The sequence below is a fragment of the Lygodium microphyllum genome, chromosome 2, assembly GCF_053477565.2.
Source record: "Lygodium microphyllum isolate KBCC chromosome 2, Lygodium_microphyllum_v1.1.10, whole genome shotgun sequence".
Lineage (NCBI taxonomy): Eukaryota > Viridiplantae > Streptophyta > Polypodiopsida > Schizaeales > Lygodiaceae > Lygodium > Lygodium microphyllum.
Genome location: NC_141136.1, coordinates 48919229 through 48933067, shown reverse-complemented (window position 1 = coordinate 48933067; position 13839 = coordinate 48919229).

Below are 13839 nucleotides of genomic sequence, written 5' to 3'. Positions count from 1 at the left end.
AAGCTCTAAAGATGAGGACGAAGCGAAGAAAGAGAGTCCACGTAAAAAAGGGGAAAATATCGACGACGACGAAGTCACTGGAGGTGACAAAACCATCAACGAGAACAAGGAAGGGGACGAAGGATTTGGATAGCTACTCTAAGCTAAGGCCGGTTATGATTGGAGTTTCTCTACACATCATTGCGACTAGCGGCCTTCCCACCATAGTTTGAGCAACCCTGGGACTTTATTGAATTGATCACCAGTCAACAGCACCTGTAAACATTCTGTGTGCTTGTTTATTCTGCTAAGCAATGGTATCGATGGATGAGCCATCCTTAATGCAGAACGGCACATTCACCAATCCCTATCCGAGTTTGTTATATGCTTTAGTGAGATCATAGAGGGCAGCCATGATCTGGGGGAGAATACAATTGCTGTGAAACTGTGGTCATTACAACTCTGCACTCATGAAAAGGTCGTCAGTAGCAAAGAATGTAGTACCAATCACTGGAATCAAGGAGGAAACAAAGAATAATGCTTCTTCTTTATCCAATGAATATGGAGTTCTACACAGAATTGATGATGTCTTTGATAACTGGGGGTTTAAACCAAACTTGTGGCTGGTTCTATATATTTATGATATTATCAACTGCACTTTTCAATAAACTAGCCTTCATAAACCTTATATGCAATGGTCTAGTTCTTGTTGAGAATGGGAAGGTGTCCTTTTACAACTTGTAAGCTCAGGCTTTCCAGAGAGTGATCATGAATTGCAAAATCCTTTTGTGAACTAGACTTTTCAGCGTGCTACTTTTATCCAGAACTACTGAAGCTGCAAAATTAACAGAAGCAAGCTTTCAAATCCTGTAATGGATACAAATTACTAACTGTGGAAAATTGCTCGAGAGTACATCTCTGCTGCTGCTGTGATTTTCAGGACAGAGGGATCAACAATGTGGAACTGATTTAGTTTCACCTTGAACTTGGATTTCATATTGTTGGGGAGAATTTATTTTGAGACCTTGTACTTCTCAACTGTGCACGGCTTTGAATAAAAAAATATCTAACACAGGATGATCCATTGATCCATCTATTATCACCGATATTTCTTGCTATAGAATTGATCTTCTATCTTGAAATTTGTCAAGGTCTTCTGAAGACGCAACTTTGCTTTCGAAAAACCCTTCGACAACGGAACATCCATGAAGGGTAGTTGTTCTTGTCGAGCTTCTCAATAATGGGATTTTCACTGTTCTCTGCCATTATCACAAACAAGGATATAGCACAACAAGCTAGTCTTCTGCAATATTCCACAACACGTATATAGTAATACACCAAGCAACCTTTTTCATTGATTGCTCAACAGTACATGTAATCTGCAACCTGTTTATAGATAAACCTTATGTTTGCTTCCTAGAAACACCACAAAAATTACAAATTCGCAATCTGTAACGTGTGCACCCACTTTTGGTCAATACAACTGAAATCACAGTATACCCTGAAACTGTTGTCCACAACCTTGCGGCTCTAAAACGGGGCCTGAAACGCCCTCAAATGCCCAAAATATCTGCGGGAAAGCCCTAAAGGGACTACCTGTAGAATATACAATGCTCTGCTGGCACACCAAATCTCACAGCAATCTGAGATTTTTTGCTCGACCCTACTTCCCGTGCCTCCACAAGCACTATCCAAAAGAGAGAGTGGAAGGATGGAAGAGCTTCTTACCTGTGGCTTGCTTGCTCGAACCTTGCTTCTTCTCCTTCACTTCAGCCTTCGAAATCATACCATGTCAACAATCGCATGGTCGGGGGAATTACTCAAGATGCTTTCGCCGAACACACATAGATACACAAGGAGAAGCTCACTCAAGAGACAAGAGGAGAGATGGAGGCCAAAACGTTTTCTTGCTGGTTTCTTCTTCTTCTTCCACACACTTTACAATGTACACAAAGTATAGATAAGATACAACATAAAGGAAAGTGGCCTACTAAGTCAAACAATGCATAACCGACTACATTAGTCGACTAGCGCTATAACTATGCCAGCTATAAATAGGTGTAACAACCTGAATATAATAAGCAATGAGTTAGTGACCATGTGAGAGTCATAATGACCATTGACGTGCTAAGTGTAGATGTGTGGACCCATCTAACCAGGCGGTCCATCATTAATGTCCGCATGTGTTGAGCTTGTCATCTCAACACTCAAGACCATGCTCTCTCTCATAACAATCTATATATCATCTATTTTCTCTTTCAACAAGAGGGCTTGGAATTCAATAGAGAAAGTTGTTAGAGACTTTCTATGGATCAGGAATGAAAGAAGATCTTGTACTTAGCCAAGGTGGGGTCTTCTCACTATGGATAAATTTGAAGGAGGAGTAGGCCTTGAGTTTGTATGTAGTAAGGATAATAGACTCTCATTCCAAATAATTAGTTGTTTAGATGAGAAACAACCTTAGTCTCTCATCCTAGGGGCTTGGATCATGGAATCTAGTAGGGTAGGCAATGCCTAGCCTAATGCCAATTGGCAAGAGTTGATTAGAAATTTCCATCGTCTTATCAAGATCCCACAATTGGACCTAGCACAGTCAATGGTCTAAAATTGGCAATGTATCATTAACTTGGCTAGGTGGCCCTCATCCCATAACAAAAATGGATATATTTCATTGTGCTCCAACACTTGGATGAACCCCTTTGCTTTTGATTAGCATGAAATACCCCTAGCACTCAACTATCTCCTTTGCTTTTGATTAGCATGCATCACCCTTGGCAAGCAACTATACCCTTGCCAAAAGATTGCATGCCAAGGGCTTGAGAAATGGAAACACATGTGGGATAGCAAATAGTCTTGCTATCTTTCTCTCCATCTTGTGCAAAATCAATTCAACTTGACCATAGAGGAGTTATTATTGTTGGAAAACATCCTATGATGTAGAAGATTGGATTGGTCCACCATCTCTGTGGTTGAACAACCTAGGACACTAATGAAGACTTCGGAAAGCCCTTCTAGAAGAAAGTTGGTCAAATTCAAGAAGAATAGGGACTTCAATCCCTTATCACCCATTTTTCCTCTCAATCTTTTAGAAAAGTGAAAAAGCTACTATCCTATGCCATGATGGAAACTTGGAGACATAGGAAAAATTAGAGGGTCTAGAAGGCCATACCTTCCTTCAGATTGAACTTCTTTAGATGGAGGTTGGTATCAAAAAAAAATCCCACTTAGTAGAACTCATTCCTCTCAATCTTTTGAAAATTGGAAAAGCTACTATCCTATGGCAAATGGAACTTGGCGACGTAGGCTAAATTAGAGGGTCTAGAAGGCCATAACTTCCTTTTGATTAAACTTCTTTAGATGGAGGTTGGTATCCAAGAAACTCCCACCTAGAGGAACTCATTCCTCTCAATCTTTTAGAACAGTAAAAAAGTTGCTATCCTATGGCAAGATGGAACTTGGAGACATAGGATAAATTAGAGGGTCTACAAGGCCATACCTTCCTTCAGATTGAACGTCTTTAGATGGAGGTAGGTATCCAAAAAACTCCAACTAACTCTAGCTAAGAGGCTCCCTATCACTCCCCTTTGTGTCTTTTGCAAGTGACAAGAAGAGAAGCACTTGTTCTGGGATTGCCCAATTATGATCCCTATCTATGCAAGGTCAAGAATTGGCTAGAGGAAGCCAACATTAAACCTAATTTTGGCATGCCTACAACTTTTTTGGGTGATGAAAGCACCTTGGATGTGGCCTCATGGAAGTTAATCAATAGTACTTATGCACTAACAATCAAGTTCATATGGAAGAAGAGAAATGAAATAGCCGTGGTGGGAAAAATATAAACTTCTCTAATCATTATTTAGCTCTTCTAGCAGAAGAGTGCTAGTTGTTCTTAGGGTCTTAGCACCCAAACACTGGATCTTCAGACTATCTTGTAAGAAGGTAAAGTCTATAGCATGATGCTACATGGTTTATGGCTAGACCATATATAAGGCTCTATTTAATTCACCTCTTTTTTGTATGGTGATATACATATCTTATCCATTTTAATGAAATTGCATTTTTAAAAAAATGAGTTGAATGGTAACCCAATACCACAAAAGCATGTATTCATCATGCAACCATTACAATTGGAATGAGGAGGCAAAATCAATCATAGTTGTACTCTCTCTCTCTCTCTCTCTCTCTCTCTCTTTCTCTCTCTCCCTTTGTCTCTCTCTTATACACACATATTCACTACACATGTATTCACACATACCCACACATGTTTGATCATGATCAATACCATAGAACAACATAGGTAAGGAAATTGGAATACATGATGAATTTGTAAACAAGAGATACCATTGAATAGTTCTCATGAACCTTGTGAGCTTGTTGAACTACACCTCTAATGTGCTATTCCACATGTACTCATTATTTTTTATTTATCATTGTCCTCTATCTACTCCCTATGCACTACAAGGGAATGGGGTGATAGCAACGACAATTTGTGATACAAAATAGCGGCCTTGCTATTCGAGTTGCTATAAGTGCCACTATATGCATTACTATCAATGCCACAAATTTTGATTTGCAATGCTAATAAATAATGATGCATATAGTAAGATTAATAGTGACGCTTAATATCGTTGATTGTCCAAAACATTTGCAAGAGAGCAAGAGAGATCGATTCTTTGAGAGGGAGAGGAAGAGGAAGAGGGAGAGAGAGAGAAGAAGAGATCATCACCGATGTTATCACCACCTCTATTGTATGCAAAGAAGAGAGAGAAGTGTGAAAGGGAAAAAGAAGGAGAGCCGCAAAGAAAAGACACAAAAGAATTCATCTTCTTCAGGTTTGTGAGGTAGGTACATTGCCTCTTTTTACTTTGTTTTTGTATTTTCTTCTTTTTAGTTTTTAGTTTTTCTTTGTAACAAAATGCATTGAAAGAAAGGGAGAAAGGGAGGGAAGGGGGAGTAAAAATAAGGAATGGAGGGAGGGAGAAGAAGGGAGAGAAAGAGGATATTAAAGATAACAAAGAGAAAGGGGAAGAGAGAAACAAGATATGAAGGGAGGGAGAGAGAAGGATGAGTGAGAGAAATAACAAGGGAGAGAGAACGGGAGAGAAACAAAGAGAGAGGAAGCAAAGAGAGAGAGAGAGAGAGAGAGAGAGAGAGAGAGAGAGAGAGAGAGAGAGAGAGAGAGGCAAAAAAGAGAGAGGGAGAGAGAAGGAGGAGGTAGAAAAGAAGGATGAGGTAAAGAGAGGAAGGAGAGTGAAAAGAAGAGAGAGAGAGGGAGAAAAAGAGATAGAAAGTGACAGAAAAAGAGATATAGAGAGAAAAAAAGAGAGCAAGAGAAAATCATGGAAATAATCATAGAATTAGAGAGAAGGGAAAGATAGAAAATAAAGGGGAAGGGGGAAAAGAAAGGCAAAGAGAGGTGGGAAGAGAGGGTCTTTCAACATCCTTGCTTTTTATGTTTTTTATTTTCTATCTTTAATTTTGATTTTAAAGAGATGCATTGAGTGAGAGTGGGGAAGGAAGAGAGAGAGAATTAGAGAGAAGAAGAAGGGAAAGGTAGAGAGACAGAGAAAAAAAAAAGGGAGATGAAGGGGGACAAACAGAGAGAGAGAGAGAGAGAGAGAGAGAGAGAGGTGGAGAGAGAAGTAGAGATGGGGATAGATAAAGATGAATAAAGATAATAAGAGGGGAAGAGAAAAGAAAAAGAGAGAAGTATAGAGATGGGGGGAAAGGGAGAAATAATGAGAGAGAGAAGGGACGAGAGAAACAAAGAAAGATAAAGAGAGATAAACAAAGAAAAGAAGAGAGAGAGAGAGAGAAAAAGGGGTGGGGAGAGAAATAGAGAGGGGATAGATAAAGATGGAGAGAGGGGGAAAGAAAAGGAATGGACAAAGAGAGATGGAGGGAGGCAAATAAAGAAAGTGAAAGAGGCTTAGTGGAGTTGTGGGTTGCATGAGGAGGGGGGGGAAGCCATGTAGAGGCCATCTGTCTTTATAAGAAATATTAATAAGAAGAAGTAAAGCAAATGTTGTTGTTAAGAATATTTCCTTACTTTCGATATTGTCTTGCAGAATTATGAAGCATGGAATAGATTCTTAGTGTTCCAAGTCATGTTTATGACCACGATGCATTCCTCAAATTATCAACGAAGGATCGATATGATGAACATCCTAGACTGTATTTATAATCAATTGCCTTTGTATGTGGAACGGAGATGGATGGGTGATTCAAGAATCTATTACATAGCTACCCATCGGTTTGCGTACCTTCGAACCAACCTAAAGAGAATCAAGTGGTTGGAGGACCTGAGGATTGTGAAGGTATTCATTTTTGTTGAGGCTCATGTAAACACAACTTTACATGTCGAAGGTCGGAGGGTCAAGCTGAACTCATATGTATACGAGGAAGTGACCCACATAATCCCCACCGACAGGATCAAGGTGTTGGGACGCTACGAGAAGAATGGGTACTAAAGGAAAGGATACCCTAATCTTCTGATGACTTCTCGATTCCTGAAGATCCATGACCCAAATCCATACTATTATCCAGTTCCCATAGCTAAATGTAACGTAACATTATTCTCCTCGAGCTGATGTACCAGTTTGATCTACCATCCCAAGAAATATTGTACTCCGAAAGGGCTATGCCCATATGAATAGAATAAGACATTTTTTTTATCAATGATTGTCTTATCTATGAGTATTGATAAAAATTTAAGTGGCTAGGTTTCTTGGCTGAAAGCTGAATTGGGTATGAAATATGATCATAACGATTAGCGAGTTGTTAACGTGAAGAATCCTCTACCCAGGCACAACCCTGGGAACAGATTCCCAGTCCGACCCCTACATCAAGTACGGCCGTGATTTAGGAGAAGAAGTTTCTGCTCAAGCAGATCAAGCTGCCAGAATTTGATGGAAAAGGAAGGACTGTCCAAGCTGATGGTGAGATTTGGATAGAGTCCATGGAAGATTACTTTGAAGCGGCCGGTACTGCACCCGCCAAACAGGCTATGCTCTCCAAGCTGAAGCTCACCCGCGAAACCAGGCTTTGGTGGAAGCAATGATGTAGAGATCAAGGGATCTTGGAAGGATCCGTTACCTCGGAAAAGCTGAAAAAAGCTGTGCAAGGAAGATACTTACCACTTGCATACCGCACGCAGAAAATGAATGAGTTCTACGAGCTGAAATAGCTGGTTCTGACTCTTGATGCATATTACTCAAAGTTTGTCTCTCTTCTGAAGTATGCACCACAAATGGATATGACACAACATGTGTCAAAATTTTGTGCCGGTTTAAGCCCACCAGTGAATACTGGCCTCGAATCTATGCGCCCAACAAACTTCAGGACACACTCATTCGAGTTGCGCCCATAATTCAGGAAGTGCAGGCCAAGCCAAGAAGTAACAAGACATGGTCTTATAATGATCAGAATAGAGGATTATATAGGCCCCAAGCCAAAAGAGTTCAAGGTCAAAACCGGGGACAAAGAAAGAAAGCAAGGACCAATAATGTCAATAACTTTGTCCCTACCCAAAGTAATGGCCGCAATCTCCGTTGTTTCCATTGCAACGAGCCTGGTCATTTCAAAAGGTAATGTCCCAAACTTGGCGGAGGATAACGTCAAGGACCTTTCCAAGGAACCGCTCGTGGCCAAGGAGCTGCCAAAGCAGAGGCAAAGGAATAACCACCTGTGTTGCCAATAGGAAAATGTGCGAAGAAGAGGACCCGACCATGGAAGCAGACTTTGAAAGGGCAACTGTCCATGCCACCCTTCACAAGAAAGGCCCGAATCGCCAGTTTTGGTGATTCAAACACCATCGGACTATCAAGGTAAAGGCTTCAAAACCTTGATTGATTGTGGCAGTTTGCATTCCTTCATCTCACCAGCTTTGCAAGAAGATTAGGAATAGCCACAGTAGAAGCACCTACCTTGCTTGTGGAATTAGCAAATGGTCGTGAGGTCACTTGTACGAGGAAAGCTACTAAGGTGGAATTCTTTCTGGGAGGAAAGTCGACTTCTGTCAAATTGAGGGTCATGAACTTAGGTATCCATGAGCGTTTGCTCGGAATGGATTGGCTTAAACCTAATAATGCCCACATTCATTGTGGAAAGGGCCAAGCTTCCTTTCAAAACTCTAAAGGGGAATTAGTTACAACTCAAGGAGAGGCTAGAAGGCCGAAAATTCAATTGGCCAAAGCATCTCAGATTATAAAGGGAGTTAGAAAGGGACTAAGTGTCTACTTGATAAAGCTTAATAAGCTAGATCAGAAGCAGGAGTCTAGTGAAGAACCTTCATGGCTAAAGGAGTACGCGGACGTATTTCCTGAAGAACTGATAGAACTTTTGCCTCAAAGGGAAGTGGATCATGAGATCAAGTTAGTGCCAGGAGCTGCTCCAATTGCAAAGAGGCCTTATAAAATGTCCATCTCAGAAGCAATTGAGCTGAAAGAGCAACTCAAGCAACTATTAGATTAGGGCTACATCCATCCTATCAGTTTACCATGGGGAGCTCCAGTGCTATTCCAGAAGAAGAAAGATGGAACACTTCAACTATGTATTGATTACAAAGGGTTGAATCAATCAACGATTAAGAACAAGTACCCTATTCCTAGAATAGAAGAACTTCTTGACCGTCTTCAAGGTGCAAAGATCTTCTCCAAGATTGATCTCAGATCTGGTTACTATCAGATAAGGATCAAGGAAGAAGATATCCCAAAGATGGCCTTCAACACAAGATATGGACACTTTGAGTTCCTAGTCATGTCATTCGGGTTGACGAATGCACCTGCCACCTTCAACAGGTTAATGCAGGATATCTTTAGGCCATATCTTGATGACTTCATACTCATCTTCTTCGGCGATATCCTAGTCTATTCCAAACAGGAAGGAGATCATGAACCCCAGCTTCGCATAGTCCTTGAGACAATGAGGGCACACAAGCTTTATGCTAAGATGAAGAAGTGTACATTCTTCAAGCATCAGATTGAATATTTGGGATTCATCGTATCAGTGGAAGGAATCTCAGTGGATCTGGCCAAAGTCAGAGATGTTTTAGAATGGCCAATACCAACAACTGTCAAAGAAATACGCAGTTTTATTGGATTGACAGAATGGCATAGGGTCTTTATCAAAGACTATGCTTTGATTGTAGCACCTCTGACGGATCTACTGAAGAAGCAAACATCCATTGCATGGTCAACTACTGAACAATCTAGCTTTGATAGATTAAAGCAAAGTTTGGTATCAGTACCTATCCTGAAACTTCCGGACCTCAGTAAGGAGTTCGAAGTAGTAATTGATGCTAGCATGCTTGCCTTAGGATGTGTGCTTATGCAAGAAGGTCATCCTACAGCTTACTCTTCAAGAAAACTGAAGAGCCATGAGAAGAATTATGCTACCCATGATCTAGAACTGTTAGCTGTCATCCATGCTCTAAAGCTTTGGAGACACTACCTGTTGGGTAACAAGTTTACTCTAGTGACGGATCATAAAAGTCTCAAGTGGATCTTTACCCAGAACGAGCTCAACATGAGGCAACATCAGTGAATTGAATTGCTAGAGGAGTATGATTTTGAAATCAAATACCGACATGGAAAGGAGAATGTAGTTGCCGATGCACTCAGTCGCAAGGCATTCCTTAATTCTCTAATCTTGCAAAATCCATCAATGACTAGATCTCTAGCCACAAAGGTATCCATGCCAAACAACCCAATACTTGAGCTAGCCAGAGAGGAAGCATGCCATGATCCAACCTATCAAAAGATGCTAAGGAAGATCGCTATCAAGGATCAGGACCAAAAGCTACAAGCTAAGTATCATGAATTCTCTATCAGTAGTGAACTTGTCTTCTATAGAACGAGATTATGTATACCGACAAGCCAATCACTCAAGCAAAAGATACTGTGGAAAGCTCATGATTCCCCTTTCTCAGGACGAGTGCTTGTCTTGTCAACGTATTAAAGCCGAACATGTCAAAATTCGAGGAAAGTTAAAACCACTTGACATTCCCCAAATGAAATGTGAATTCATCAGTATGGCCTTTGTTGTTGGCCTACCCCAAGTTCAGGGAGGATACAAATCCATCGTGGTCGTGGTGGATATGCTTACTAAGGTTGCACATCTTATTCCTATTAAGACAAACTATAAAGCCTCAGACATTGCAAGGTTGTTCATCAAGGAGATATTCAAGCTACATGGGTTGCCCAAAAGAATCATTAGTGATCATGATTCTCTCTTCACATCACACTTCTGGAGAGCTATCTTTGAAGTCATTGGGACTCAACTCTGTTTTAGTACAGCTTACCATCCCCAAACTGATGGTCAAACAAAGCGAGTCAACCAAGTCATCGAGGATATGCTAAAGGCACACTACTGCCATGAACCAAAAAGGTGGATTCAATACCTGCCACTGGTTGAGTTTGCCTACAATGCTTCTTACCAACAAAGTATTTAGATGACCCCTTTCCAAGCATTGTATGGGAACAACTGTCAAAGTCCTTTAAACTTCTCATATCTAACCTTGAGGGTTGAAGCTTCAAGGCGGATGCTGGAAGAGATGGATGACCAAATGAAGTCAATAAGACAGGATATCCAAGCCGCCAAGGATAGACAAAAGGCATATGCAGATTTGAAACATCAAGATAGAACCTTCAATGAAGGAGACATGGTCTTCATTTACGTACGCCCAAAGAAGAGTTCCCTATCCTTAGGAGATTGCAAGTTTAAGTCCAAGGTATTGTGGACCCTACAAGATTCTCAAGTGCCTAGGACCTAATGCTTATAGACTGCAACTCCCTGAAAACCTAAAGATTCATAATGTATTCCACATTAGCCTACTGAAGAAGTATGTACCTAATCCTAGCCATGTACTTGATGACCAACAAGTTGTAATGCCTAGCCAAGGAGTCCTTGAGCTACGGCTTGACAGGATCTTAGATGTTAGGGAGAGACAATTGAGATCCAGAACCTTGAGAGAATGCCTCATCCAATGGAAAGATTATCCCCAGGAGGATGCCACTTGGATGGATGAAAGCACTCTCAACCAACAATACCCCCAGTTCTTCTCGAGATGAGGACATCTCGATTCCTCCAAGGGGGAGAGGATGTAATATTCTCACTCAGAATATTACCAAACTTGACTCCCCGCATGCCGCGTGAAACCTTGTGCAAGGTTATCTTCCACATTGTAGTTACCGACAATTTGATCCGTAACCCGCACATGCAAAAAATGGGACCTCCGTATTGGGAAATCGAGCCCGAGAGTTCAAACCGCATAATCGTGGGGAAACACCCTCTTGGGAGGGGGAAAATGGATAATGTTAATGTAAATTTTTTTATGTTTATCCCTTTCCCCCAACGGATGCATGGCTGGAGGAGAGGTAGTGTGGGGAGGGATGGGCTTGGTGGAGTTGTGGGCTGCATGGGGGGGGGGGGGGGGGAGCCATGCAGAGGAGTGGGGGTGGAGTTGTGGGTTGCATGAGGAGGGGGGAAAGCCATGCAGAGGCCACGTGGGGAGCTTCTCTCCCCACCCCCTTAAGGCCTATATAAACCCCCCTTAGTGGGGAGGAGGAGGGAAAAGGGAGGACGACACCGTGCTGCACAAAGGGGAGGAAAGAGGGAGCCATCGTGAAGTCGCCGCCGGGCTAAGCATGCCACTGCTTGCAGCATCTGCTTTGCTGCCGCCATCGCTGCGTGTTGATGCTGTGGCTCCACGTTGCCACCAACACGTCAAGTACCAGTTCGTCGTCATCTTTTTCACTTCATTATTACCCCCTCCCTCTTCCACATCGGTTCTGACCATAGCCAGAAGCTTCTTTTTAAGGGGGATTTCTTAAACCCCATTCCCAAGGCCATCCATAAGTCCATTCCTAGCGGCCCCGAGTTTTAAAAGAAGAAGAAGAAGCTCATAAAGCCTCCATTCCCGCAGCTCTCTCGTAAAAGGCCCATCTCCACAATCCAAGTTCCAAACCCACAAGGCCTCCTATAAGCCCAAATACCGCAAGCCGGTATTTTCAAGGATCTGCACTTTGGAAGGAATCTCCTGCATATGAGGGAGAAGGGTAAGATCTTGAGGCTGCTTACCAAGGCGAGCAAGTTCACCAATCGCATAAGGGTAAAGGCAAATCGGAAGTCTGTAATCACGCCTACGATGGCCCCGAAGAAGTCGCAAGTCGCGCCGGCGGGAGGATCTATTCCTAACATTCACGTCGACATCTCCCCGAGCCCACAAGCCCAGGTTTTTTTTCGATTTTGGTTTCACGCAAAAGTATTCCATTAATCACGATAAGTTCATGGACTAGGAAGCACCTATGCATGTCAAATTCACCTAGCCTAGTTAAATGCAATTGGAAATAAATTAACTATCTGAACAACTTCTAGAATTAATTCATGACTCGCAATTGGATCATTGGTATTTCCAATATAAAGAAATTGTCTATCCCTTTAACGTCCTTTATAGTATGTTGCCTTGTCGTGCATTCTAAAGTGACGAGCCTAGAACACCTATTGCCTATCATTATAAGGCTGAAATTATTAAGTGCACCTTTGACTAGACATGGAAAGATTAAGTGTATGTCGCATTTTTAGGCAATATCTTCATTGTAATGATTCATTAAGGAAAGTCGTTAACAGCCGTTGGAAATAGCAGAGCATGGAAATGATTCTATGAGCTTGCATGAAATAGGTTAACTCTAGCTTTAATTGGCATGAATTTCATTTAACTACATTGTAGTAAGGAAAGGATTGCATGTTGCACATTTGTTGTATGCAAAATTTCATTCATCAAGAGTTGTATTTAGGGAAATGTTGCATGGTTTATTAAAGCATGAAAATTTAAAATCTTAGAGAAAGAATTGTGGGCATATTCTTGAATGGAAGTCCTAGTAGGTTCAATGAAAGTTATTCTGCAATTTATCAGGCATAGTTAGGGTTATTGCGAATTTAGTGGTACAAAGAAGCAATGAATCATGTGTTTACATGTATTGTGATATGTTCCATCTATTTTCTCCTTTAGATCAGGTTAACATCTCTAGGAATGGTTCATCCTTGTTGCAATGCAAGTAGATCGAATTATCTAAAGCACCTAACCCGCAAGGGATTCGTATAGGCATGGTTCAATCGATACGATAAATACCCCAAGTGCTAGCTAGGGTTTAGCCCGTTAAGGATTTGGCCTAGTTTCACACTTGTTGCCAGTCAAAACCCTCATATCCAAAGGTCCAGCCCACAGTCGCGGAATATAGGGTTAAGAGGATGCTCATGCAAGTAATGATCTAGGGTTTCTACCCTAAGGATCATTCGTTCAAATGTTAAAACTCGGTTTGAGTTTGGAATCCCTAGGACCGATCATTGTTGGCCTAGTGCAATTAGGATTGGATTGGGTAAGAAGACACCCTAAACCCTGCTTCTTATCTAATCATAATTCCTTGACCAAAAAACATCGTTCAATGGGTGAAATGATCCCTTGGAATAGATGTGACACTTGTGCAACAAATTGCAACGTCGCATGGTCTTGTGGTTTGATCACAAGAGAGTTTTGCCATTCCTTGGAATGAGGTTGGCAGGTTCTTATGCAAGTTTATCTTGCACAAGAATGAGTACTCATCTTGTTACATCACCTTGCTTGGGGAAAAATTTCCAAGTTAAGGGAAATTATGTATTTTCTTGGAAGTAAAGGATCAGTCAACAATTTGGAGCAACATGGTCGCCATGATTTATTGTTAATGTATGAAACCTAAGGTATTGGTTAAGTTGGGTTAACAGGGTATGGCCCTAACCCAATGTGAAAAGGGTGAACAAACAAACCCTTGGGGGGATCTTGCCAAGTTGCAATTGATCCCCAGTCAAATGCTGGATGCATTCGGA